This window comes from Neofelis nebulosa, chromosome 16 (genome assembly GCF_028018385.1).
Source record: "Neofelis nebulosa isolate mNeoNeb1 chromosome 16, mNeoNeb1.pri, whole genome shotgun sequence".
In the NCBI taxonomy this organism is placed as follows: domain Eukaryota; kingdom Metazoa; phylum Chordata; class Mammalia; order Carnivora; family Felidae; genus Neofelis; species Neofelis nebulosa.
Genome location: NC_080797.1, coordinates 21,893,364 through 21,919,576, shown reverse-complemented (window position 1 = coordinate 21,919,576; position 26,213 = coordinate 21,893,364). Strand labels below are relative to the sequence as shown.

General features: G+C 45.1%; 1 long non-coding RNA gene across 1 annotated transcript; it reads right to left on the bottom strand.

Moving 5' to 3' along the window:
- Positions 1–906: 906 nt before the first annotated feature.
- On the bottom strand, positions 907–25,052 carry LOC131497566 (uncharacterized). Its single transcript, XR_009255016.1, has 4 exons — positions 24,851–25,052; positions 6,659–7,063; positions 1,837–1,946; positions 907–1,054 (listed from the first exon to the last, which is right to left on the bottom strand). It is a non-coding gene; the product is annotated as an uncharacterized LOC131497566 (long non-coding RNA).
- Positions 25,053–26,213: the final 1,161 nt, after the last annotated feature.

The window sequence follows — 26,213 nt, the reverse complement described above, 5'->3', positions numbered from 1 at the left end:
CCATGGAAAGCCAAGTGAAAGAGGGTGAAAACCCAAGCAGATCCTACTCGAATAATTAAAATACAAATGTCTTTCACGAAGACTCTGATTCCAGACGGCTGCCCCCACGGGCCTTCCCCCCCTTTCATGAGAGGCTCTGAAACCATTTTGCAAGGAAAAATGCCAAACATCCACGGCAACTTAGAATTTTTCCACTTTCTTTACATGTTCAATTGAGACGTTCATAAAATTATAAATGAAAGGACACATTATGAGCACTTTCTTTGAAGGGGAAAAAAAAGGGTCTTGCCTGGAAGTAAAATCTTGGAGTCTGTATCCTTCTCTGGAGAACACTCGAGAGCTTTCTCTGCCAACAGCGGGACCCCTGAAAGAGCTTGCCTTTGCCCTCAGGATTGAAAAAGGTAGGCCCAGTTGTTCCCCCAGATTGTGGGGGAGGCATGAAGCACCAGGAGGGGGCTTGTGAAGCACGGGGGGCCCCGGGCTGGTGTCCCTCAGGGACTGAGGTCCGTGTGTCTGGGCGCCTTCCTTCCACCTCCCTCTACCCTCCCCTTCCCCTCCCGCCACCGGGGATTCACTCCTGTTTACACTGGGGAGACGGTAACTTCTGCTTCTTAACGTTTAAAAGAAGTTTAAAAGCTTATAAAAAGGCTCTTAAGATTTCTTGGACACCAAATGCCTCTTGCAGAACAATATTTTGATGGGTTAAGTGTAAATGAATCAGAAACCTACATATTAAATTTCCCTTGACATACACATCAGTTTAAAATATTAATGGAAAAAGTGCCCAGGGCTCAAAATGTTTGGGATTTCCTCAAACCCAAAATGCTTGAACATGAAGAGTGGAAATCCATTTGAACCAGTCAGGTTTGCTGATTCTCCACACCCCGCCCTCCCCCAGAGCTTTAGTAATAATGGCAGGAGCAGCGTGTCCCGGCCGGCTGGGGACAGGTCACATGCCTGGTCATCATGGGTTGGTCGAGGCAGAAGCCCGGGGCTGGGCTGACACTGTAGAGATGTTGAGCCACTGTTTGTGAAGGCTGACCCTAAAAGCTGCCTTTAAAAAAAAAGCAAAAAAAAAAAAAAAAAAAAAAAGACAAAGACAAAACTAAACAATCACAGACGATCATATATCACCGGCGAAGATATTTAGGTTTGAAAAAGCCCCAGAAAACAGAATGTGCTGCAATCTGTCCCTCACAGATAAACTCCGTTCTGGGTCCTGTAATTGTGGCTCTCGTGACCTCTGATGGTAAATGGCACAAAGGTCAAAACTTGAGAACCATTATAGTTTTGTTGTTTGGGCTTTATTTTTTTATTTGTTTTAATGCTGATTCTCGGTCCAAGGAAATACCCACAAGAACAGAAATAACCCCAAATCCTGAAACCAGAGTGATTGCTAAGTTCTGAGTAGGACATTACCATGTACCCAGGGCCTCACAAGCACCGTGGGGCTGCCGAGTCACCAGGAGGCCTGCCTTGGGCAACTTGAGCCCCAGCGCTAATCACAGGGCCCAGCGAGAGGGGAATCGTGGCTTTGAGCTCATGCCTGGCTGTGTAACAGGTTAAAAACACGTGAAAGCTCTGTGTGAACTGCAAAGAGCTACCTGCACATAAGCTGTCTTTGTTATTAGTTTCAAAATTCACATCCCCTATCCCCTGAGGTACCCTCCCAGTCCCAGAGTGGTTCCACGGAAGCCAGTAATGACCTCCGAATGGAAATGCCAGAGGGAGTTTCTTCTGATGGGTGTGAGCCTTGTTCACCCTTTCTCAAAGAAGTTCTCTCAAAAGCTTGGCAGGGTCTTGGGGGCCGGGGAGATGATATTTAGGGAAATGTACCTTTGAAAGACAGTGTTAGGCCTTATTCCACTCGATGTATGTCCTGGGTGGTGTTTGTTGAATGACTGAGCAATGGAGCAAAGGATAATTCTTTCCCAGGAAAGTTGCATCTACAATGGAAAGTTGGAAGAGTTACAGTGGTAAGAGCTTCAGGGGACCTGGCAGACATAGAAAGGCTTAGAAAAATACCCAGGCTCCAGGATGCCCGATCACAAGTCTCATTTCTTCTCAGTGAGATCTGGGGTCTGGAGAAAATGTTCTCAGCGGCGAACAGGATAGCCATGAGAAATGGCCAGTTCCAAAATGTCCTCTCCCCCTCCTTTCCCAGCTGTCCTCAAGAACGTGCAAAAATAAAGAAGTACTCCCACCACAAAGCGATTCCTTTTCATCCTAAGTAATCGATAGCAACCCTGGCGGGGCTTCTCTTACGCCACCTGATAATTCAGGATCAAGATGTGTGATCCCTCTAACGTTTGCTCAGGGAGATGACAGAGCTGGAAATAAAAAGTACACGGTCACCTATGTTACCAGGTATCCCTTGATTGTGGGCAAGTTTGGGGACCCGTAGTTATCCCCCACAAAGGATCTGATGTTGGCTCTGGGCACTTTCTCCCGTGCCTTCATCCTGTGTTCTGGGGAAACCCATTTTTTTAAATTTATTTTATTTTTTATTTGTATGTGAGCGAGAGAGAGCGAGAGTCTACAAGTAGGGGAGGGGACAGAGGGAGAGAGAGAGAGAGAGAGAGAGAGAGAGAGAAAATCTTAAGCAGGCTCCACACTCAGCACAGAGCCCCATGTGGGGCTGGATCCCTCCACCCTGGCATCATCACTTGAGCCATAATCAAGAGTCAGATGCTCAGCTAGACTGAGCCACCCAGGCGAGCCAACGGAAACCCATTATAATGCTAGCTGGGACCCTCCTACTCTGTCCCCCAGGGAGAAATTCCACGCAGGGGGAAAACAAGCAGAATAAAACAAAAGTTACACTTGGAGGCCTGAAGTGCCCCTCCCAGCTGCTCAGCACGCCCACCCCCTCCGCTGCCCCCAAACTAATTGTAGCAGATGGACTGTAAGTTTCCTTGCACATTCAAAGGGTCACAGAGATGAGGTCTAGAAATCCAGCCCGAGTTTGACTGACATCTTCTGGGACTTGGTCCCACCCCCACCCCTAGTCCAGGACCTGATGCGAGATTGCACAGACTCGCTCCCCTCTCCCTTTGATATGGAGCCTGTGCCTACACTGGCGCTAAAGAAAACAGTCAGCGCCGACTCGCCTCCTGCCCCTGCTGCTGTTAATCTGCAACGTGCCGCTGCCACGGTGTTGCTGCAGTTCAGAGTTGGTGTCGTGGGGGGCAACATGGTAGGGGTTCTTTCTTCTTTGGGTTTGATACATCCTTCCTTCCGCGGCTCCTTGCAATCAACCACCAGGAAAAGGAGGCAAGCGGGCAGGAGGGACAGCGGGAGACTTCCAGAAATCTCTTTCCTCCCTTGCCTTCCCAAGTTGCCCTGTACTGACCCTGGAGATTTGCACCTGCCCCCAGTGAAGGAGTTGGTTACTTGCCCGGAGCCCTCCCAGGCACCACCCCCCTGCTCACTTCCCCCTCTTCCTGCTTGCAGCCTCTACACCCCCAGCCTCCCGTGGCTTCGCAGCCACATTCCTCGTCTCAGGAAGAGCAAGATGAGCTGACTTTTAGTGAGCTTTCAACGCGCTTCAGTCTACATCCTTAGTTGCCTCTAAACGCACAGACTCAACCAGTGGCTTTCCTTGGTATCATTTGTGAATCTAGAAGCGTGAAGGTGGGTTCACAGATAGCACGTGGCATACACTTCTTTCTGTTAATAAATAATACTCGGGGAGAAATTGCTTTTTAATTTAGATTTTAGAACTGGTATAATTTTTTTTTTTTTTTAACGTGCAGGCTCTCTACCTTCCTCTGGAGTCAAATTGTGTAAACCCCAAACTTAGAGCTCCTGCATTTTTTTAGTACAAGGAGAGGGGAGACACCCCCCCCCCCCACTCACCCACTCACCACCTCTGCCAGCATTAAATTATGCGAGCGTTTCCTCTTTGCCAACCTTGCAGACTGAAAGCAAGGGTTGTATGTTTGTATGTTTGTTCCTTTTTGCTGCTTTTATTGGAGGAATCGTTAGGGCTGAAAGGCAGGTGTGCACCTGTGTTAGTTGGGCTCTTTTATGAGAGGACTTACGGGTGCTCAGGCTTTTTCATGGAATCAGCCCCCTCATTGCCAATTAATTTCACTCTGTTTCAGGGTCACAGATCATACCCCTAATCCTGGCGGTTGTCTCACCGATGAGGCAAAAAAGTATAGAGGGCCAGCATAACCATTGCTTCTGTTGGAGAAAAACGACTCCAAGGGCATGTGCCACAAAAAGCAGACCACGGTTAGAGGCAGGCATAATTGCAGTCACTAAATTAGCAGGGATCTCTCAGCCAGGGGCTAATCTAAGCCAGACTTCATGTAACGTCAGGCCACGAGTACATCACAATTGCAATTAAAAAGAAAAGAGAAAAATCACCCTTGCTTCCCAAATGTTTATTTTGAACATAGCAGGTACTTAGGAATAATGTGAGATACTAAGGCATCTGGAAGAACCAAGAAAAGTAATTTGGGTTAACAATCTTTGAAAGGCTAAAGGACTTTATATGCATCTCCAGGACCAAGCCCGTTGCATGCTTCCTTTCTTTCTCCGACATCAGCCACATATCTTTTGCTACCTCTTGGTTTTTTATTTATGTATTTATTTATTTTGAGAGAAACCAAGACTGCACGAGCTGGGGAGGGGCAGAGAGAGAGAGAGAGAGAGAGAGAGAGAGAGAGAATCCCAAGCAGGCTCCGTGCTGCCAGTGCAGAGTCCGACACAGGGCTTGAACTCATGAAACTGTGAGATCATGACTTGAGCCAAAACCAAGAGTCAGACGCTTAACCGGCTGAGCCACCCAGGCCCCCCACTACCTCTTGGTTCTACCCAAGATCTTGCACCCTGCATTGCCTCACCTTGTGTACTGCTTCATCTGGACCTCCTGTCACCTTCCATTACTTGGTTAACCTAGCCCTCCGAATCCCCTTGACAGGCCATAGGCCTTGGACCCTCCAAGTTGGATCTCTTCTTCTCTTTTTAGGTTCTCCTAATGTCCATCAGGCCCCGTGCTTCTAGACTATGCCCTAACACAGAATCTTTAATGGTCACTTCCACATAAAGGCAGGAATCAAGTCTAGAAATCCAAAACAAATGTACTTTCTCAGTGGGAGGGTCAGGAGTGAATTTTTTCTCCTATGGTCAACATGTACTAATTTTGCATTCAAATATATATATATATATATATATATATATATATAGTTCCATTTCAAAATCCAATATACCAAACTTTGCTTCTCTTGACTTTTTAAACTCTTTTCACAATCCCACAGCCCCGGATTCACTAGTGCAATTGGTCTTTGAATGTGACCCTTGGGTTTTTTAAATCAAAGTGGATATCAGAGACTCGTGTTTCTACAGGTCAAATGATATTGCAATGTTGCCAAGAGTTCGTTTCTATGGGTGAATGGGAAGCCTATTTTTCACAGTTTTCTTTTTTTTAGGGACTACTGCCTTGATAAAAATTTAGGCCTTTTCTTGGCTGGGGCCTAGTAACCCTTCCGGCCATATTACAATGAAATTTTAAAAACTTGGCCAAGCGTTGGGCTCTCCTGGGATTTCACCTTTTTAAATTTTGGAATAAGTAGGCTATCAGCAAGGCCATGGACAACTTTTGATCATACACAGAAACTCATTGTAATAGGATTTTTTTTCTGTGTTAATTTAATGATTTAATAAAGACATTTGGCACATAAATAAGACTCTCGTAGACCAAGCATTTTTAACAATGAGAGGATTAAGATCAGCCTATCGGGGATGTTAGTAAAAGTGTCTTTTCTAGCTTTAGTAAAACTCTTCCATCTGTTTAGAGGTAAATTCATTATTCTTAACTAAAAACCCTCCTGAAATAGATGTGGTGAAAAGTGCTCTGCCCCTGTTATGAGACTTTCCAAACAAGCCTAAAATTGCTTAAAAACAAAAGGCAAGAGGAAAAAGAAAGGACCATGTCTCCAGATAATGAGGTCCTGCCTTTGTGTTTTATCTGCAGAACAGCACAGTTTGAAAAGTCTGGATCCCATTTCATTTGAACTGAACATAAATGTAGTGCCTGGAATTCTCCCAAATGAATAAATTCTTTGCCGATAATTTTTAAGTGAAGAAAGATCAACAGGATAGGGGCATGAGGGAGGATTATAGGCTGCAGGGTGTGTGTGTGTGTGTGTGTGTGTGTGTGTGTGTGTTTGCATTGAGCAAGACAATTGGGATAATTCTGGACATGATTATTTCTTTTTTCTTTCCTTCTTTCTTTCTATTATTTATTATTACTTTTTTGTTGTTTTTTTTTTTTGTTTTGTTTTTGTTTTTTTTTTTGGGGGGGGGGGGACAGAGAGAGACAGAGGATGAACAGGGGAGGGGCAGAGAGAGAGGGAGACACAGAATCGGAAACAGGCTCCAGGCTCCGAGCCATCAGCCCAGAGCCCGATGCGGGGCTCGAACTCACGGACCGCGAGATCGTGACCTGGCTGAAGTCGGACGCTTAACCGACTGCGCCACCCAGGCGCCCCTATTATTACTTTTTTGATGTGCTATGCTGCATTCTGTCTTTCTTTGTTGGAAAACTCCAGTAGATTTATTTCCCCTAAAAGACCCCTGCTGACTATTTGCTCCTGTTAATTCCTTCTCAGTTTTCCTCTCCCATCCTGAGGAAAGCAACTCGACAAACCTCCCTTCCTTACAGCAGCTTCTGATCTTTTTTCTCTGTTTCAGGAGGCTGGTTTCTCTCCCCTGGATGGTGGCCAAAATGACGCCAATTTATGGTGGGTAAGAATACGCCATGGACCATTTCTCTCTTTAATTTTCCTGCCTTTGGTGAGGTCTTGCTGAGCACAGACTGCAGCTTCTGTACTGATGAAGGGCCAAAAAGCTGTAGGACCATCGCATTCACTCTCAGGACCAAGGTCACCAAAGGAAGAACTGAATGATTTGTTTATATAAATCTCTCCACCGATCCTTGACAAGTCTTGCAATGAACACAATTCTCTTTGGGGCTTAATGTTCTCATGAAGCTTCTTTGTTTGAAAAATGAAGGAAAAAGAAACAGCCTTTGAGTCTCCAACTTCTTTGACCACTGGAAGAAAGGTAGAGAAAGAGGAAAAAAAATTAACAAAGAGAGGACACACGTCCCTCCTCCTTCCTTCCCCTCTCCCCATCCACAGGCAAAATCTAATAAAGATGATTAAATTACATGTCTTTCCTCCCATTGAAATCCACTGCACACTATTCAAATATTAGAACTCAGGAAATAAGGCAGGACAAGGTCCCTCATGAAACCTTAGAAGGCAGCACAGGGGTCTGAGCTGGAGGTCTGCCTGGCTGGGCGGCTCTAATTAAGAAATCACCCCGCTGAGCAGAACTTAATCTAAATAAAATATAAAAAGGAATTCAGTGAAAACCATTACCTCCTCCCCACACACCTCACGTCCAGAGCCTGCAGACTCTCCCTGCCAGTACTGGAGAGTTCTCTGTTGTTCTGTGTGCCCCCAGCACCATCAAATACAAAGACCCCCCACCCTCTTGAAGAGGAAGCTGGTTCTTGTGCCTGCCTTTTGCTGTTTGGCCAGACTTTCGCAGGGCCACGGCAGGTTTAGTCCATGTTGTTTTGGTTTGGAGGGGAATAGGAGATGGGGTTTGATCAAGGATTGACTCAAAAGCTGGATATCTGGCCAACTTCCCCAGTGTTACTATAGTGAACTGCCAACCCACAGCCTCTCCATAGGTGACTGAGTTCTTCTAGCCTATCCATCAGCCGCTTCCGATGGAGTGGCCACTTGAGAGCAGAGACCAAGTCTGTTTAACTTGATTTTGGTCAATATCCTTGTGCTAGTGAGTACTTTAAACTATATTGAGTCAGCCTCAGACCTCTGCCCCATTCAGGTCCTGGGCTATCCCTCCAATGGCGAGTAGCTTTATTTAGCCTTATTTGCATCTACACCCCATAGAAACCTATTTTGTATTCTCACTGTTGACCCCTAAAAGTGTATTATTGTGTCTTACACATCTGTGGCTTTGTACAGGCTGCCATGTCTGCCCGCAAGAATGATTCTTAAACAGTTAAAAAAAAAAAAAAAAAAAAAAAAAACCTGTTGTGAGAACCGGACCCTCTCCCTAGCGTGGAAGAAACACACATATGCATATAAACACAGGTTTGGCAAACAATTTCAGGGGTACCTTAAACCCTCTAAGGATCCCGTAGTCACCAATTTAAGGATATTGAAAGAGATTGTCCTTTCTCTCTTTTCTCTACTGACAGACACTCAAAGACTCTCTCTTCTGACCAAACTTGAGTCAGACTGTTCTGAATCCTCTTTCTGACCCGGCCCCAACCTTGGGCTCTGTCCTTGGACCGTTCAGTCTAGTTTCAGCAGGAATCCTGCTGGATCAGTTTTGCAAAAATCCCCCACCCTGGATATCTGATCAGATTCCTCATCCTGCACCCTGGATATCTTATCACCCTGGCCAGTCTTCAGCAAAAATCTTGTTGGGTTGGTTTAGCCAGAATCCCCCCAGTCTTGATATTTCCTCCTAGTACTTTTCCACCAAGGGACCCCACCCTGCCCCTTGGCTATGCATCTCTGCCAGCCCTTGTTGTATTCAAGGTTGAGTCCCCTCTAATCTCCCTTTCTACAAAATCCACATTGCAGCAGTCTCTTTTGGGTAAAGTCTTCCTGAACCATCTTTAACAAGCGCCATGAATAATTTTCTCTCTAACACCTCCCATTTCAGGAAAACCCTTACTTATTCTCAAGGAGACCGCCACGAAGCCTTTCATCACCAACCCAGAAGCAGTTATGAACAGAATTCACGCCTGTGTGCTCCTGACGACCCTGGTATGTGTGTCTAGAATATCACGTATCATAAGGCGGTTAATTATTTGTTTGTATGTCCATCCTTCTCCGGACCAGGAGAAGGCAAACTTCCTCTTAAAGAGCCAGACTGTAAGTATTTTAGACTTTATACGTCATATGTTCTCAACTCTGCAAAAGCAGCCATAGACAATATGTAAATAAATGGGCATGATTGTGTCCAAATAAAGCTTTACGGGTACTGCAATTTGAGTTTCATACCATTTTCATGTGCCACAAAACATTTTTCTTCTGTTGTTTGTTCTTTCAAACATTAAGAAACGTATAAACCATTTTTATCTCATGAGCTATACAGAAACAGATGAGGGCAGGGGTAGATTTGATCCACAGGATGTAGTTTGTTGAACCCTTGTCTGGACTGAGGAGAGACCCTCAAAAGTAAATCTTACTCACTTCTGAGTCCCATGATCTAGTCTTGATTACCTCATTTCTGAGTCCTGTGATCTAGATCTTGATTGCCTCAAAGGTAATTCATCTTTTTTTAAAGGTTTTTTTTAAGTTATTTATTTGTTTTGAGATTGGGGGGAAGGAGAAAAGAGAGGGAGAGAGAGAATCCCAAGCTCTGCAGTGATAGTGCAGAGGCTGATATGTGGCTCCAACTCACAAACTGTGAGATCATGACCTGAGCCAAAACCAAGAGTCAGACACTTAACTGACTGAGCCACCCAGGTGCCTCAAAGGTAATTCATCTTTGAATTTCACTGTCTAGCATTAACCGATACATAAATAAGTGAATAAATAAACAATTAAATGACCAAGGGACTACGAAACTTTCCTTGAGACAGATGTTGAATAGAACAACTATAAATATGGCTTTTGGGACCCTGTGGAGGCACCCTGTTTCTCCATGATTAGGGACATAACACCTTAAGTGGTTAGCTATCAAGGCTCCAGTCACAAATTCTGCAAGTCAAGGATCATTCCACAAATCACTGGGTAGATGCCAAAACCTAAAGAAGCCCAGTGTAGTCAGAAAACACCTCCTTTTGTAGAGAGAAGATTTCTTCCACCACTCCCTGCTTTGACAGGATCATGGCTTCTTTGAGCCTCACTTTAATAATCTCTTAACCTTTATGTGTAATAGGCAGCTTCTTACATAGCTCCCAGTGGTCATCCCTGCTGGTCTAAAGACCCTCATGTAATCCTCTCTTTCTGAGTGTGGGCTAGACCTGATGACTCACTTCTAAACAATGGAATACACAAAAGTGATGGGCTGTCATTGCTAAAATTAGTTTATATAAGATGGTAACTTTGGTTTGTCAGCAGAATCTCTATTGCCTTCTCAGCTTGCATACTTTGATGGCAAACTGCCATGGTGGAGAGGGCCATGTGGCAAGGAACGAAGGGTGGCCTTCAGCCCACAGCTGGTGAGAAATTGAGAAATTGAGCTTAAGAAACCATCAAGGAACTGAACCCTTCCAACAACCCCATTGGTGAACTAAGAAATGAAAATTCCTATAGTTGAGTCTTCAGAAAGAACCGCAGACCCTAAACCAACACTTTTTACTCTTATAAGAAAACTTGAGGCAAAGGATCCAGCTAAGCCATGCCCATATTCCTGACTTACACAAACTGTGCAGTGACAAATGTGGATTATCTCAAGCCACTAAATTTTGGGGTAATTTGTTACACAGTGATAGATAACTAATACATTTATCTATATAAATGGATATATATTTATTCATTCTCCCCACCAAAGTGTGAAGTTCCTCCAGGGCAGGACTTAAGTTACATCATACCCATCTTGCCCAATAAAACAAGTTTACAAACGTTTGCCAAATTGACCTATAGTTTGGGTTTCATTGAATTCAGTCAATTTAAACAACAACAGTAATATTGAAATATGTATCAGTGATAAGACAGAGTAGGCAGCTGGTTAGGGCAGAAAGTTTTTGAAGATAATGAGGGAAAAAAATATTTGAATTTGTACCTGAGTGTTACCCATTTACAGCTTAGACTTTCAAAGGGTTTACTTCATTTTCAAAAAAAGTCTTCAAAGTGGGTACCTCCTAACTACATGAGAGAGATCTTGGCCCTCATTGACCCGACCATTACAACCTGTCCACTGGACAGTCTACTTATTTAGGCAATTATTCCCCATTCCCTTGTTCTGCATTGTACATGAGCCGTGAGAAATACTATAAAGAGAGAGGAAAAGATGGAAATAGCGGGAACTGAGGAAAAGTTGGAAAAGTGGAAAGGAGGAAGGAAAGAGGAATGAGCAGTGGGAAGAGAAGTGGCCAGAACACCCAACCAGAGGCAGAGAACTAAGTCAAAAGAAAACGTCCGATTTTCCTGGCTCTGATCGTAAATATTTTGACACGGAGCTTAGCATTTATAAAAAGGGAAAAAAGGAAAAGCGGAAGTTGTCTTCCAAGACATGTTGGAAGTGTTGGGACCCAACACTCTTGAAATTCCATGACCTAACTCTGTGCAAGGTTGCAGAAGAGAGATGGCCTCCCTTGTCTGAATGTCATGGCACTGGGGCCTCTGTTTTCTCAAAAGAGATGCCACTATCAGAGATTAGGAGTAGAATGCAGGGAATGTGGGGTGCTAGGCTGGGTACCATGCTTGAAAATGTATTTTATTTTATTTTAATTTTACTTTTATGTTTATTTATTTATTTTGAAAGACAGACAGAGAGAGAGAGAGAGAGAGAGAGAGAGAGCATGGGAGGGGAGGGGCAGAGAGAGGGAGGGAGAGAGAATCCCAACCAGGTTTGATCTCATGACTTGAGATCGTGACCTGAGCTAAAATGAAATCGGATGCTTAAGCAACTGAGCTTACTTACATCACAGATTCTTCCGCTGGCGTCAATATTCCAGCTGTGGGCATGATGGGTACAATTGGTGCTTAAAGCAGATCTTGGAGGTTTTCCAAAAGAACCATAAGAAAGGAAGGAAAGAGATGTTCGCGAAGAGCTGCCCAACAGAAGCGACTCCCTTTGCTGGTTTTGTGGTTTTGTGCTTATTTGGGTTCACAGGTGTGTTTTTTTGCCCAAATTGTTCTTGCAAATTCTAACAGTTTGCTTTAGGTGTTTTGATATCACGCTGTTTTGAAGGTACAAATGTTTTTCATGGCATGTCTTGTGTTAAGTGTACAAACTGAGAGGTGAATGTTGGTGACGGGATGGAGGGCAGTATTCCTCAAAGTTTTAACCAAATAGATGCTAATAGCACAGGGAAGTGCAAAAAATTTCTGGGAGTCTGGTTGTGGCCGGCTGAAAATACATTTTTTTTCCACCTTCTATTTTTATGTTTAGAATCCATGCACACTTTACTCTCTATGCTATTTTTTTTTTTTTCATTTGTTTCAAGGTAAATTTTGTAAACTGACTCTCAGCATTGGGTCCTTTTTATCTGGTGACTTTTACTACTTCCCTTTTTATTTTTTTATTTTTAAAAAATATTTATTTATTTATTTTGAGAGACAGCATGCAAGAGACAGAGCACACAGGGGAGGAGCAGAGAGAGAGGGAGACAGAGAGAGAGAGAGAGAGAGAGAGAGACAGAGAGAGAGAGAGAATCCCAAGCAGGCTCCGTGCTGTCAGCACAGAACCTGACCCAGGGCTAGATCTCATGACCTGAACCAAAATCAAGAGTAGGACGCTTAACCGACTGAGCCACCCAGGCACCCCTTTACTGCCCTTTTCAAGCACGCATGATGCACCATGAAGGAAAGATCATGGCCTTGGGATCGGAGGAGCCTACCCCAAAATTTGTTTCAATAATAATAATTAAAAACTGCTCAGCCTCACCAGGATCTGAGTAAATCTTACAAGGATTCCTTCCTCATTATTCTTCCCCTTCCTTACCACACAGCTTTGCTCTTCCTGCCTCATTAAGTGAATCTTTTTGCCCCCATGCCCACCACCCACCACCATTCTGATTTCCTCACTTCCCTCTACATTCTGTCCAGACGTCTTCCCTTCCTGGAGCCCTGTCTCTCTGTGCCCTGCAAGTTCTTCAAATTCCATCTTGAATCCACGACACCTGCGAGGATTTCTCGGATGAATTAGACTCATGCCGGCCACCCTTCTTACATGCTCAACACGCCTCGTCAGCTCATGTTGACGACCTCAACACAGAGAAATGCTCTGATTTTAAGTTGTTTTAATATTTTAAAATCTAAGAATGACTAGGGAAGAGCGGTGTCTGTCTGAATCTAACGAATGTCCTTGCGTGTCCCAAATAATATACTTCCTAGTAAGTGTTAGATTCCATATTTATGTTTTACAATAAAAATATAAACAAGAGCTGATTACAGCCTCCCCTAAGACCCCAGTTATAAGCAACTTGAGGACAGGAAGCTTATTCATTTTCCACTACGGTTGAACTTAGAAGTTTAGATATTTAAGACCTTCCAAAAGTGTATGTTGAATGAAACTAAGAATGAATGCGTGATTGTATTTTTCTAGTTCATTTCTATGAGGTTTAGCTGATCTTCATATTTTGGCAAGAGCACGTTTTTATGATGCCTTTTCGGTGCTGTGCTAGTACAGCCTGTGTGTCGTCCGCAGTTGTTGGCTCATCCAAGGCCCGGTCACTGAGTCTCCCTTATTCACCCTTGACCTCATCCACATTCTTCAGGGAACCAAGCATCGGACTTGGCCCATAGTGGGCAATTTGGAAATGCGATGGAATGAATGTCTTTGCTGCATAATACAAAGAACACAGGCCAAAGAATTTGGGGAAAAAGTGATCAGTAATAGTATATAAGAGCCAGCTCTTATATACTGTGTACCAAAATACGTATAAGGTTAGATGAAATGTTCATAGAGGGGGTGAAAATCATCTGATGAAGAGTGGTGGGCAAGTCTGGGGGTTAGGGAAGGACCTAGACCAGCCGAACAAATAGCGCCGCCTCATTTTACTTTCCAGGGTGCTGGGTCAATGTCTTCTGGAGGAAGATGGGAGCACGACGTTTTTTTCTAGGTATCTTTGCTTCACCAACTCCTGTCTCCAGGCAGAAAGAATGTCTGCCTATTAGGAGGAGAGTGTGCTTGCCGGGTGGTCAAGCACTGAACGAAAAATCATAACTTGTGTTAATAATGGGGTGGCCACAGGCCAAGGCTGCTGGGCTTTTTCACTTGTAGTTGCCATCAAAATGAAGACAAGCCAGCAGTCACCGAAATTGGAAGTGATACCACCGACTGAAGGCAAAGTGGGCTGGCTGATAGAGGTAATAGTGGGAACTGGGATCAGAGTGGGGACCTGGGTAGGACTCGATAGAACGTGGTCGTATGGTGTTGCCTAGACTTAGTCAAATACCAGGGGCTTTGAGCACTTTCCCACAGCTCACTTCCAACTGGGAAGTTAGAAAGTAACACGGAGAGCTTGTATGCTGGGCACTGCTTTACAGGAGCAACAGGTCGCATGGAGCATTGTTTCATGGACCCTTTGGGCTCACTCTTCACGGCCCCAAGTGATCGTCCTATGAGGCAGCTGGAGACCACGTTTAATGGTCTCCATCTTTTGACCAGTGAAATGCATGAACTCCCCACTTGACAAAACCCATCCAGGTATGACAAGAAGACAATAGTTTTTGGGAGAGGCATTGGTTACACACTTTGATCGAAGAGTTGTAAGACCACATTACCGGCGTCTAAATAAAACTCAGTTACAAATACATGATAAACGACTGGAAAATCTTCAAGTGGATCTCTCAATCCAGGCATGACCAATTTTTCCAGGAAGAGTGAAGCTGCAATTAGATGGAAAAAAACTCAAGAGAAAAATCCTCCCGTTAGTGAGAATTAGCATAATGGGAGATACAGCACAGGAGGTGTTCTAGGCTGACCTTGTCCGGGGCCAAGGTCAAGATACTCAACCTGGCATCCATAAAGCAGGTCTAATGGCATCTACCACATGGTGTTGTTGTGAAGGTCAAATGACATAATGTATGCAGAATGATTCATCAAGGGCCTGGTACACAGTCAGCATATAACAAATGCTTGATCCACGGGTAAAGCCAATATCCAACCCCACTCCCAACTTCAGACCCACATTTGAACTCAATTTCCACCATCGGCTCTGATAGAAAGCCGCTAACCAAGATGGCCAGACCTGCAGAAAGCCAATGGAACTTTCCTGCAAAGCCAAGCTACTGTTCATGGAAGATAATGAACTATGTCTTCACCACACGAGTCTACGCAATGCGGGAACGCTCCCCATAAGACTCTTAACCAACTGTGATTTACCTGCTGCGTATTTCCACCACCGAAATTTCTCCCTTCACTTATAATAACTGTCCTCTCGGTAGCTGGGGGCCAGCGGGCTAAGAAACAGGAGGCGGTTGGTGTCAGCCTCCTGAGCTGCCAACTGGAGATATTTTTCTCAGGTTTCTGGGTGGGTTTTTAAGCCAACAACCTTGAAAAGGAAGCAGAGCCAGCATGCCACAGGCATCTGGGACACAAGGCCTACACAGTATTTTTGAAAAGTCAGTATCGCTCACTGACGATAAAGGGGCATTCACTGTGGGCAAAGCCACTCCACAGGAGTGGGTGGAGTTGGGGCCACCAGGCAGGCCTCGGACTGACTGAGTTAGCAGCCAATTTTCTTTTTCCACCATCTCTAGAGTTGAGTAGGTGCCAATACAGCTAAAAGCTTTTGGAGACACCCATAGACACAGATAGCGAGCCCCCCGCTCCCCCCCAACTCCCGTCTTTTCCATGGAACTTAGCAGCAGCTACCAGGGGCGTCATCACAGAGCATTAATTTTTTCCTTTGCCTGGTTTCCCACATTCTTTGACCACCTCAGAGTGTGCCAGGGAAAATACTGAGAGCCTAGGTAAATGAAGGGGAACCCAGCATTCACCAGTCTGGCCTTAAAATAGCCAGCGGAACGCCCCCATCCCAGAGAGTACACAGGCGGTGACTGTTACCTAGTGTGCTCAGAGCACCCGCCCACCCCACCCCAACAGCTCACCCCGATTCCCGTGAAAGCCTATCTCAGAGAGAGGATGAAGGAGTAGCCAGATGACTTGGCCGTCTCTTTCCCTTTGGGCCCCGTGACTTGGGCGAATACTAATGAGCACACAGTGACCTGATGCAAACCAGCGCACCCACTGGGCAGGGTGGAGACCTTGGTGGAACGGACGTCTGGGCTGGTGGAGGCTTGGGCAGAGCAAGCGGGGAGAGCCAAGAGGAAGAGTGCTCCTGGAGGAGAGTGGAGGCCTTGGGAGCCACAGGACACACCCCAGGGTTGGGCACACGGGCAGAAAGAAAAACGTCTCCATGCCGGACAGCCTGGGACACAGCCGTACAACTTGCTGTGTGTGGCAAGGTTGCCCATTCTGGAAGGTGCGCCTGCAGCGGGGAGGGAGAAGCAAGGAAGGAGGGGAGAAGATACCGCGTGCGGTGAGAATAAGGAAGTACATAGAGCCTACACTGCAGGAGCCTCAGCTCGTCAACGTTCCCTAGGTGCTCTCCGTGTAGTTGCCAGATTTAGCAGCATGTCTGGTTAAATCTGAGTTTCAGATACACAACAAATAATGCTTAGTATAAATATGTTCCAGGTAATATTTGAGGCATAATTATACTAAAAAAATATGTGGTGCTTATTTGGAATTCAGGTGTAACTGAGTGTTCCGTATTTTACTGGCAACCCTAGCACCCCCTCAACTAGAACAAAGACGGTCAAGGGCAGAGATTGTTTCTTCCATAGCCTCTTTGTAAAACCTAATGCCGTCCATTCTACATGCTACTTTGCTGTGTAATGTCGTGCAGAAGGCACGCTCTGCAATCTGTCCTAACTTCCCCTATTATTAGCCATATGATCTTGGGCAAGTAACTTGCTCACGATTTCCTCAATTTTCTCATCTGCCAAATGGGTAAAATGGTAGGTGCCTGCCTTAGAGGATTGTTATAAAACCCTCGCACAACCTTTTACTGTGTGTGCTAAGCTCATAGAAAGTCCTCACTAAGTGTTAGCTATTATTAGTGGGTAATAAGGGCATGTGATAGAAAAAAAAAAACTCTCATGGGTGTCAGAGACCCACCTGAGCTGACCATTGGGCTTCTTCAACCAGCTTTGTGAGTTTGAGAAAGACTCTACCTTTCTGGGTTCCTTTTCCTTAGGGTTCGAAGATTCCTTCAGATTCTAAAATCCCACAATTTAAATAGATTGAATGGATGGGAACCAAATGGAATAACAACCATGTCAGTAGAAATGTATAAGGGGGTTAGAAAGTAGAGGTGTGATAGGGGATGTTTCATTGGTCACAGAGAAGAGTCTGTCCCCAAGTGCAACACTGGCCTTCTCAGGGCTCTGATTGTAGGAAGGCTGGGTTTCAGAGACTGAGGCAAAAGACAACCTGTGTGAGAGCAGAGTATTCCTGCCTCAGCTAGGACTTAGACCAAAAGGATCCTAGCATAAGGCCAAGTGGAGGAGCCTCCCAGTAGGCAGCCAATCCAGCTGCAGTAAATAAATTCATGTCAGCCCAGTGCCAACACATCACAGAAACCATGGTCCCCACTATCCACAATAGTGGGGCCTCTTTTGGGGCCCAGAGTTAGTTTTCAGTGATTTCCAACATTTTGACATAATTTCAAATCTCACTAGTGACCTTTATAGCTATGTCTCACCACCTCTGGGAAATTATCACTTAGTCACAAAGCAAATATTTGTCCCTCTCATGTAATTCTGAGGAGAGGATGGTTACCGAGAGACCAGTGATAGGCAGACATCCTCACAGAGGTGGTTTCCTTCCACAGGGCTCTTTCCTGTTCCAGGGGATGGAGAAGAAGAGGGTCCATTGGTGGCACTACTGACAACATGGATTCACAGAACAGTGGGTTCAAGAGTCCTTGGAGAATGATACAATAAAGAGAAGAAATAGCCCCCTGCCCCAGAATATTCACAGTGCACCTGAGAGGCAAAATCTTTGTTTGATGTAGCAATGACTTCAAAGAGTCTGAACATAATATACAGGTGCAAAAAAAATACAAGGCAGATGGAGTGCATCTGGGTTAAACTGACAAAGAAGGAGCCAAATGGGCCCAACCAAGATGTGAGCTTTCAATGGGTATATGGATAGCTGGGGAAAAGGTGAGAGTCTTGAAAGAATAAAGAATGTTCTAGGCACAGATGAAAAGTTTTCAGAGCATGCCAGGAAACGGGCATGAACGGGAGCCCAGGCAAGAAGTCAGACTGGAGACAGGTGAAGTCTTCAGGATGGGAGTGGGCCGGGCTCTAGCCTCATTAAATTAGCTCACAGGCCATATTGCACCCAGACAATTGGACTATCTATTGTTTTTCCTACTGTGCTGTGATTTAAGGAGATCTGTGGAAGCATTGAATGGACCACCAGTTTAAAAACATTTCCTCCACCAACTTGAAATTTCATCCACCAAATCATGTTGATTAGATATCACTGGGGGCATATAAATTCATCCACTCTCTATGGAAGACAGTATGGCAATAGCTCGAGAAATTACCAATCACATTCTCTTCAAGCAGCAATTCAACTTTTGGAAATTTATCCTGAAGATACACTTGAATGTGTACCGGATTTTTATTTCAGCATCGTGTACAAAACCAAGACGTTTGAAGCAGCCTAAAGGCCCATCACAAGGGGACTAGTTAAATCATGTATGGTGTCAATACATTCACAGAATCAGTGAAAATTAACAACAGATGTGGAAGTTCCCAACTAATAATGGAGCCATCTCTAAAATACATTGTTTAAAAAAAGTCAAGGCACAGTAAAGGTTGTGAAGTAGGCTGCCATATTGTTAAGAATGAAAGGGGCTTCCAGGAGGCAGAACATAACTCTCCCCATTGAGTATGGGAGGCATTTGGTGAATTTCACCAAATGATTTCAAAGAATACAGTATGGAGGCAGAGGAAGCAACTTTACAGTGGAGAAACCTGGCAAACACGACCTTGCTCAGGAGATCAAGGGTCACATCCCCAGTGATCAGTCATGTGGACGCCATGTATGCATGATGCAATGATGAAAACACACGTCACCACTTAGGTCATCCTCCCCCAAACCCATACCCCCTGGGTAAACATGAGAAAAACACCAATCTGACTCAAATTGAGGAGCATCCAATGACCCCCCCCCCCCAAAAAAAAAAAACTGTCAAGATCATCAAAACAAGGGAAGTCTAAGAAATCATCACAGACTAGAAGGGGCTCAGATGAGATGACAACTGAATTTAAGGAAGTGTCCCAGATGAGATCCTGGAGCAGAGAAGGGACTTTGGAATGAAACTAGTGAAATCTGGTAAACTCTGAAATGTGGTTAATTGTAATGTCCTTACCTGTGACAAATGTACATAAAAACATAAGGGGCTCCTGGGTGGCTCAGTCGGTTAAATGTCCGACTTCCGCTCAGGTCATGATCTTGTGGTTTGTGGTTCGAGCCCCCTGATTCGGATTCTGTGTCTCCCTCTCTATCTGCCCTTACCTCATTCGAGCTCTGTCTCTCTCTCTCTCTCCCTCTCTCTCTGAAAAATTGAAAAAAAAATATGTTAAGGAGAGGGGGACTGGGTGATGGTACACATAGGAACTCAGTAATATCTCTGCAACTTTTCTTTAAACTTAAAGCTTTCTAAAATAAAACATTTATTACAAATTTTTAAAAAGGGAGAGATAATATATTTTGCTCACATATGCACAAAATGTCTGTGGACAAAAATAGGCCGTAAACTAGCAATTTTAGCTGCCTGCAGAGAAGGAGCTGAGTTACTGGAGGAGAAGATTTCACTACATGCACATGTATACTTTGACTCAGAGGTCATGAGAATTTGCTACCTCTTTTAAGATAATGACATTTATGTTTTATAAAAACAAAACAGAATTTTTAATCCATGTTAAGTTGTTTCTAAAAGATGCCTTCATTTTGAAATTCATTTTTTAAAAAATGCATTAAATCAGTAGGCCCCAAGCAATTTATTAATTTGAATTATTCCCCATAGTAATACGTTGCATGGCCCAAAAGTTCAAAGCTCCAAGGAGAATGGTCCTGGGGACATGGGAGTTTTGAGGGAAAAGGGAACACTGGGTAATGTTCTGAATATGTGATATTGCCTAAGAAGATCCTGCCTGCCCAACTGACAAAATGAAAGCACGAGGCACCAGACAGATGGTGGGAAAAGGAGAGCTAAGATGCCTGGAGGAACTGACTCCTTCTCACAAAGACTAAATTTGCTGCATTAAAATATATGAGATGAGCTCTCCCTCCACTTCCCAATAGACTGTGTCCCACATCTTCCCAGTTCTGGAATGAGCCTTTCTCTGCCTTTTGGCCCTTAAGCAAGAAAAATGTACTAGACAATTGGATGTCTAAGGGACACTCTGGACCCTTGAGAGCTGACTCTGGAGTCATTCTTTTTGCTCTACCCATCGCCCTCCTGTTTCAGCCACCACTTGGCAAAAGCCAACGGGAGCGAAGTGAATTCAAATTTGACTTCATGAGAGAAACCGAGCCATTCAGGTCATGCCTGAAGCCTGACAGAAAGGACACAGGATTAGCAGGTCACTGAGCCAGCTGGAGGCAAGGTGCCAGAAGGACACCCACCAAGAGAGGCAGGGAAACGGTTAATAACTCACGGTGACACATTAAGCCAGCTACTCAGGGGCTGGAGCTTGGCTGATTATGAAGTCAAAACAGAACTGTCGGAAACTGGGAAGGCACTGTCACTTTTACTGTATTTTCCACACGTATTTTTATTTTATTTTATTTTTTTTAATTTGGAAATGTTCGTGGGGAGCTGGAACACTCAGGCTGAAGAACTCCCGGGGTCTGAGAAGGAAGAAACTGTGTCTCTGCTTGGATCTTAATCCAGTTCAGACCAGCAGTTCCAGGGGCATCAGCCACTAGTGGCAGTTAGGTGGCCTCCCGCTGCCAGCCCCCATCGTCTGCCCCCCCCCCAACACACCCTGTCCTGTGGAAACATGCTCACCTCCTCTCCTTTTCACTGCCCTCTGGTGCCAGCATGCAACCTCCTGCCAAATTACACGAACTGCGTGCTCCATCCACCACCACACCAGCCTCCTTGTACTAAACCCAGCAGTTGCTTAACGGGGAGCAGATGGAGAGGCGGGAAACACCCCCCAAGTGGGCACTAGGGAAACCTGGGGCTGAGAGGCGGAGTGGAATTAAAATGCTCTGCGCTTACCCCAATTGATATGTTGGCAAGGACCCTGCTTTCACAACGCCTCACATGTGAACGACCAGCCCGTGGAAATTCACTAAAAGGAAATAGTAGGGCTCAGGATGTTTAACGTGATTATGTGCTCCGTTTGGGGGAGAGTGTAGGAAATTGGCACGCACGGTGACAGAGGCACTGTGAGGTTTACCTGCTCTTTGGATCTTATAACCCTTGAGATTCTTGTTCTGACCTTCTAGGCAAAGGTATTTACCAAGTACTTGCTTTATAAATTACAGGGAGAATTCTCATCACAAGTGAACATTTAAATAACATTTTCTCCACGAGAGGACATGTCTGCCTCATAGACCAGTCTTGCAGATTAATTTCACTCCTGACAACTGGACTTTGACCTTATATACGAATATGTTCACCACCCCCCGCTGCCCTACAGGTGCGCACACACACAGTTCATTCTGTAGGGACATCCCACTTAGCATCTCTGCTCCAAGTGTGAGTTAAATACCATCCATTCCGGGGCACCTGGGTGGCTCAGTCGGTTGAGTGTCTGACTTCGGCTCTGGTCGTGATCTCCTAGTTCGTGAGTTTGAGCCCCGTATTGGGCTGTCTGCTGTCAGTGCAGAGCCTACTTCGGATCCTCTGTCCCCCTCTCTTTCTGCCCCTTTCCTGCTCACGTTCTCTCTCTCTCTCTCTCAAAAATAAACATTTTAAATAAATAAATAAATATCATCCATTCTAAAAAAGAGAGAAAAAGAGAATGGTTTTACTGAGCGAATTTTAGGCGAGAGAAAAACGGATAGTCTGCAGTGTATGCATGAGCAGGAGTAAGCGCGCACACAGCCCTCCCTGCTTCTCTTCCCTCTCGGCAAGAATTTCATTTGCTTCTGAGGTCCCCCAAAGGGCACTGGATCTGATAACCCCCGAACAGCTGCTGTTCAATTGGCTCAGCCAGGGAAAAGTTTCCCTGTAATTTGGCCAGAGCAGTTGTGCTCTGCTCACCGGTTCCTTCATGATGGCTTGGGGCTAATGTCGTGGGTCATCCATCGCAGACCTTATCCACCCGGTGGAAGTTCCCTGACCTATCTCATGGAATAATGCAGAAACACAGTCCCCCATTGTTCTCTGACTTGGGTATTGAGGGGAGGGGGAACATGTGAGCGCACAAAACCCCCCTCCAAAAGATTAGTGCAATTATTAGCCAACAGTAATGGCTATAAGCCAATCTGCTCTCAACTCCTCCTAAGCACCAAGTCACCTCAGAGCCTCTTAAAGCCCTAAACACAAGACTGTGTGTTCTCCTGCGTTTTGCCGTGTTGTTCTCGAAGGCTGCGGGGCCATTGCTTAATGCTGCCCTTACCCACAAGGCTAATAAGCAGAGAAAGAAACAGTGAATAATGCACATGTCTGAGCCCCGGGTCCCCATGCCCCCATAAGTCTGTGAAAGGGAGATGTCCGGGGCCAGACATCACTGGCAACCGCTTCATCCAACGTTGTGCCGGCAAAAGGCTTATAGAACACAGCAGTAGATTGTGACTTGTGGTTAGTGTTAATGGTAGAACTCTCCAGAATGATGTACTCTCTCCCCCTTTCACCTCATATGAATAACAATCTCTGACCCCCGTACTACTACATCCTGCTGGCCATTCTGGAATAATGAGTATATATTGGGAAAGGAAATTAAAGTCTATTCCAGGGCTCTGTATACACTGCAAACATATTTTAAGCGGTGGTCTCAGAGAACACGAACTCTTGTGTTAGCCTACACTGACACATATATGATATATGTCAATAAAGTCCATAATACATCTTGTGGATTAAATGCAGATAATAGTGAGAGATACACAAAGAAGAAAATTTGAAGCACAGAAAGGTTGGTGATCCATTTACATAATACCAAAGCAATAAAGTGATTGCATTTAAGTTACGGATAACTAGGAAAAGAATAGGTCGGCTGAGTTCAAAGACAGCTGGTCCAGTAACTCTGTGAATATTCTACTCAAGAGAATACCTATGTGTATAAACAAATATAGAGGTGAACATCGCCTGCAGTCAGACACTACTCAATCATTCTTCAAAAGGTTACTGAACCCCTACTATGTTCCCAGCACAGGTGAAGGCCAGACATTTACTAGCTTTCTCTTAGAGCAGCCATATTAAAAGCCCCATTACTTCCAGAGAAATCAGTGCCATTTGGAAAACACAGGCACAAAAAAAAAAGTCTCAACGCTGAGCAAATAAAAAGGAAATTTTCTATGAGACAACAAATCAGGAAAGCTTTCAACCATCTATTGCTCATTATCGAGCAGATCAACATACGTTAAACTTTGTGCGTGTCTAGGAAATGCGTAGATGAGGTATTACATAGAACCCCGTTCCTACGAATTAATACTACGTGTTCGCAGTAGGATGCTCTCCGAAAAAGCTCTGTTGAAAAATCTGGAGCCTCAGCCTAAATGACCAAGCCACAATGACTCAATGTTCTCCCATAAGATTACTTCACAGTCCTGTACACACACCTAAATAGAACGAGCACTATACCACTATGTTGTATACAGCTCCCACAGTGCATGTTTTCATATGCACACGCACACACACATTCTCATCTAGGAAGTTTCGGGTTTTAGTTAAACTCCAGAAGGTCTCCCCTTTGTAATAACTGGAGGATGACTCCTGATGAATGATTTTCAAAGTTGACTCCCAAAACGGAGGTTAAAAATAAATAATAATCTGTAATAATAAGGAAATCATAATAAAATAAAATAGAAAGTAAAATAAAAATTACTACTACTACTAATAATAAATGGGCCATTTGGGAAATGCCTAAAATCCCAAGGCTAAACATATTGTATCAACTTACCAGTGTCTAATCCTATAGACTGCATATACTGAACCACTGTTTGGCATTACTCACTAATGGAAAGATCGAAATGAATACATAGATGCTACGACACTTTGCCCTTTAGGACGTGCAGATCTAAGCCCCTGCTGTAATCACACTGTGTATATGTGGTACGGGCATTTTTGAGGCTCAGTAAAAGCAGGTCTTTGAAGGATGCGTGTCACATCCTCGGATGTGTTCCTCCGCGCACACGCGCGTGCACACACACACACACCAGCCTTCCATTCCCGTCTGCAAACTTGAGATAATTTCATTCAGGTCTGTTATGAGGTTATATTCCCAGCAATGGTGCTTGTGATCCAGGAAAAGAAGGACAAACAGCAATGCCAAGAAGAGCTAGGCTCTGATGACGCACAGAGCCCCCAAACCCTGGGGTCCCCGCTTTCATCCTTACTCTTCCACTCAGGGACCGAGCCTATAGGAGCCCAGCTCACCAGCACCTGTGTGCGGATGAACTTTCTAGGCCAGGGCACCGGGTACCAATTCACGAGAGAAACCTGATCCACAGCCGGTGCCCACCATTCACTCATCTAAGCTCCTTGTCTTTGAAACCGGACGGTTCTCTTGGGTGCTTTTGGCGAGTCTTGCAAATGGAAAGCACAGGGCAAGTTATAGAGAAGTGAAGGCAGAAGGCAGAGGCCTGGCCAGGAGCAAGAGGCTCATGGCGAGAAAGCTTGCCTGTCAGGAGAAGACTCATGCGTGCTCCCCTTCACCCACCATTGCTGACTATCCTCCCAAATCACATGAGCCCACCCAGCTCATTCCTTCCCGAGGATACGATCCCTGCACAGCCGGACATGCCTCTCATGCAGCAGGTGGCCAGAAAGGACTCCGCTGAGAGATTGTCCCACTAGTGCCCTAAACCGTGGCAAAGGACAGAAAAAATAAGAGTCACAACTGAATCAACGTCAAAGGGGGGCGGCGGTAGTCAGATTCAACTCAACGACGGCGTTTTAACCCGGGAGGCTACTCACCTGGGTCTGGCATGAGGACTGACAAAGAAACTCAGGTCAAAATCCAAAATCCAAAGGAGCAAATCCAAGGGTCTCTACTCTGCCGCCTTTTCCTGTGTCCCTTAGCCGTCAGGTGTGGGTTGGCCGACCAGGGACACGGCCCTGACGGATTCGGCAAGGTTCCAGAAAGGGAGAAGGGGGTCTAGCCTCATCCCACCACCGTCTCACCAGCGATGGTGTGCAGAAGCCTCGCTCCCGACATTGAATGAGCCCACGGAATACGTCAATCTGATCTTTTATAGTGCTTTGTTTATTACCAGTGTGCCCTTATTTCATAAGGGAACCGAGAAAGAGAGAGAGAGAGAGAGAGAGAGAGAGAGAGAGAGAGCAGGCATGTTGAAGATGACTATTAGTAGCAATCCAAAGACAGCTTTTCTTAAGCTTCATTCATACCAGCAAATGTGACCAAACAACCTAGCAATTGTTCTCTCCAATGTCACCTCTCTGTATGGGCCGCTGTGCCGATAAAACCCGGCTCTTTAGTTTTTGCTCCCCGGTGCCCCTCCTAGAAAAAAAATTGCCGTGTTATCCTCCAGATATCTCCAGAGAAATCGAACCAACAAGGAAACCTTTTCTTCTTCTCCCAGCCACCCCCCCAACTCGTTTTTTCTTTCTTCTTCACGCAGCTTGAACAATTTGGCTCTGTTCTGGGTGCATTCCTGTGGCCCATTCTCTTTCAGTCCCCTGTGCAGGCCTGAGGACGGTGGACCGGGAGAACACAGGCCCACATTCAGACCCAGGACGGCACTCGGTTTGGGGGGGCGGGGGGGAGTGAACCAAATGTACCTATGATTGTTACACCACCAACTTAATACCTGGGCAGAGAGACAAAGGCTCTTTAGAAAAAGTCTGCGCTGCTGGTTAACCCATCCCCCAACCCGCTGGAGTTCAAAAGATAACAGAAGCTGAAAATAAAGCAGTAACTTGATTAAAGTTTTCCAACTCATTTCAGGAGCTATTACAAATGATGACCAGAGGACTCACTGCTAGTCCTTTTTGATGAAGAGCCTGTGCTCGTACATGGAGAGAGTCTTTTCCTCCTTGCGTGTGTGTGTGTGTGGACAGGTGCGTGTACACACACAGGCATCCAGTCCTGGACAAAATGATCGATATTCTCAGAGCCCTGCCACCATTTCACATAAGCAGAGGCGTAACCACTGCTTGGAAAGTCCCTGATTTGAGGGGAAATCTACAAAATGAGGAAGCCCTCTCGACATGAACCCTATTTTGTTCTTAACAAAGGGTAAGTGGGTACTTTAAAGTTTTTGTTCCTGTGTTGATTTCTGTTCGCGATCCCAGAATTCGCACTTGCCCAAGGAAGAGG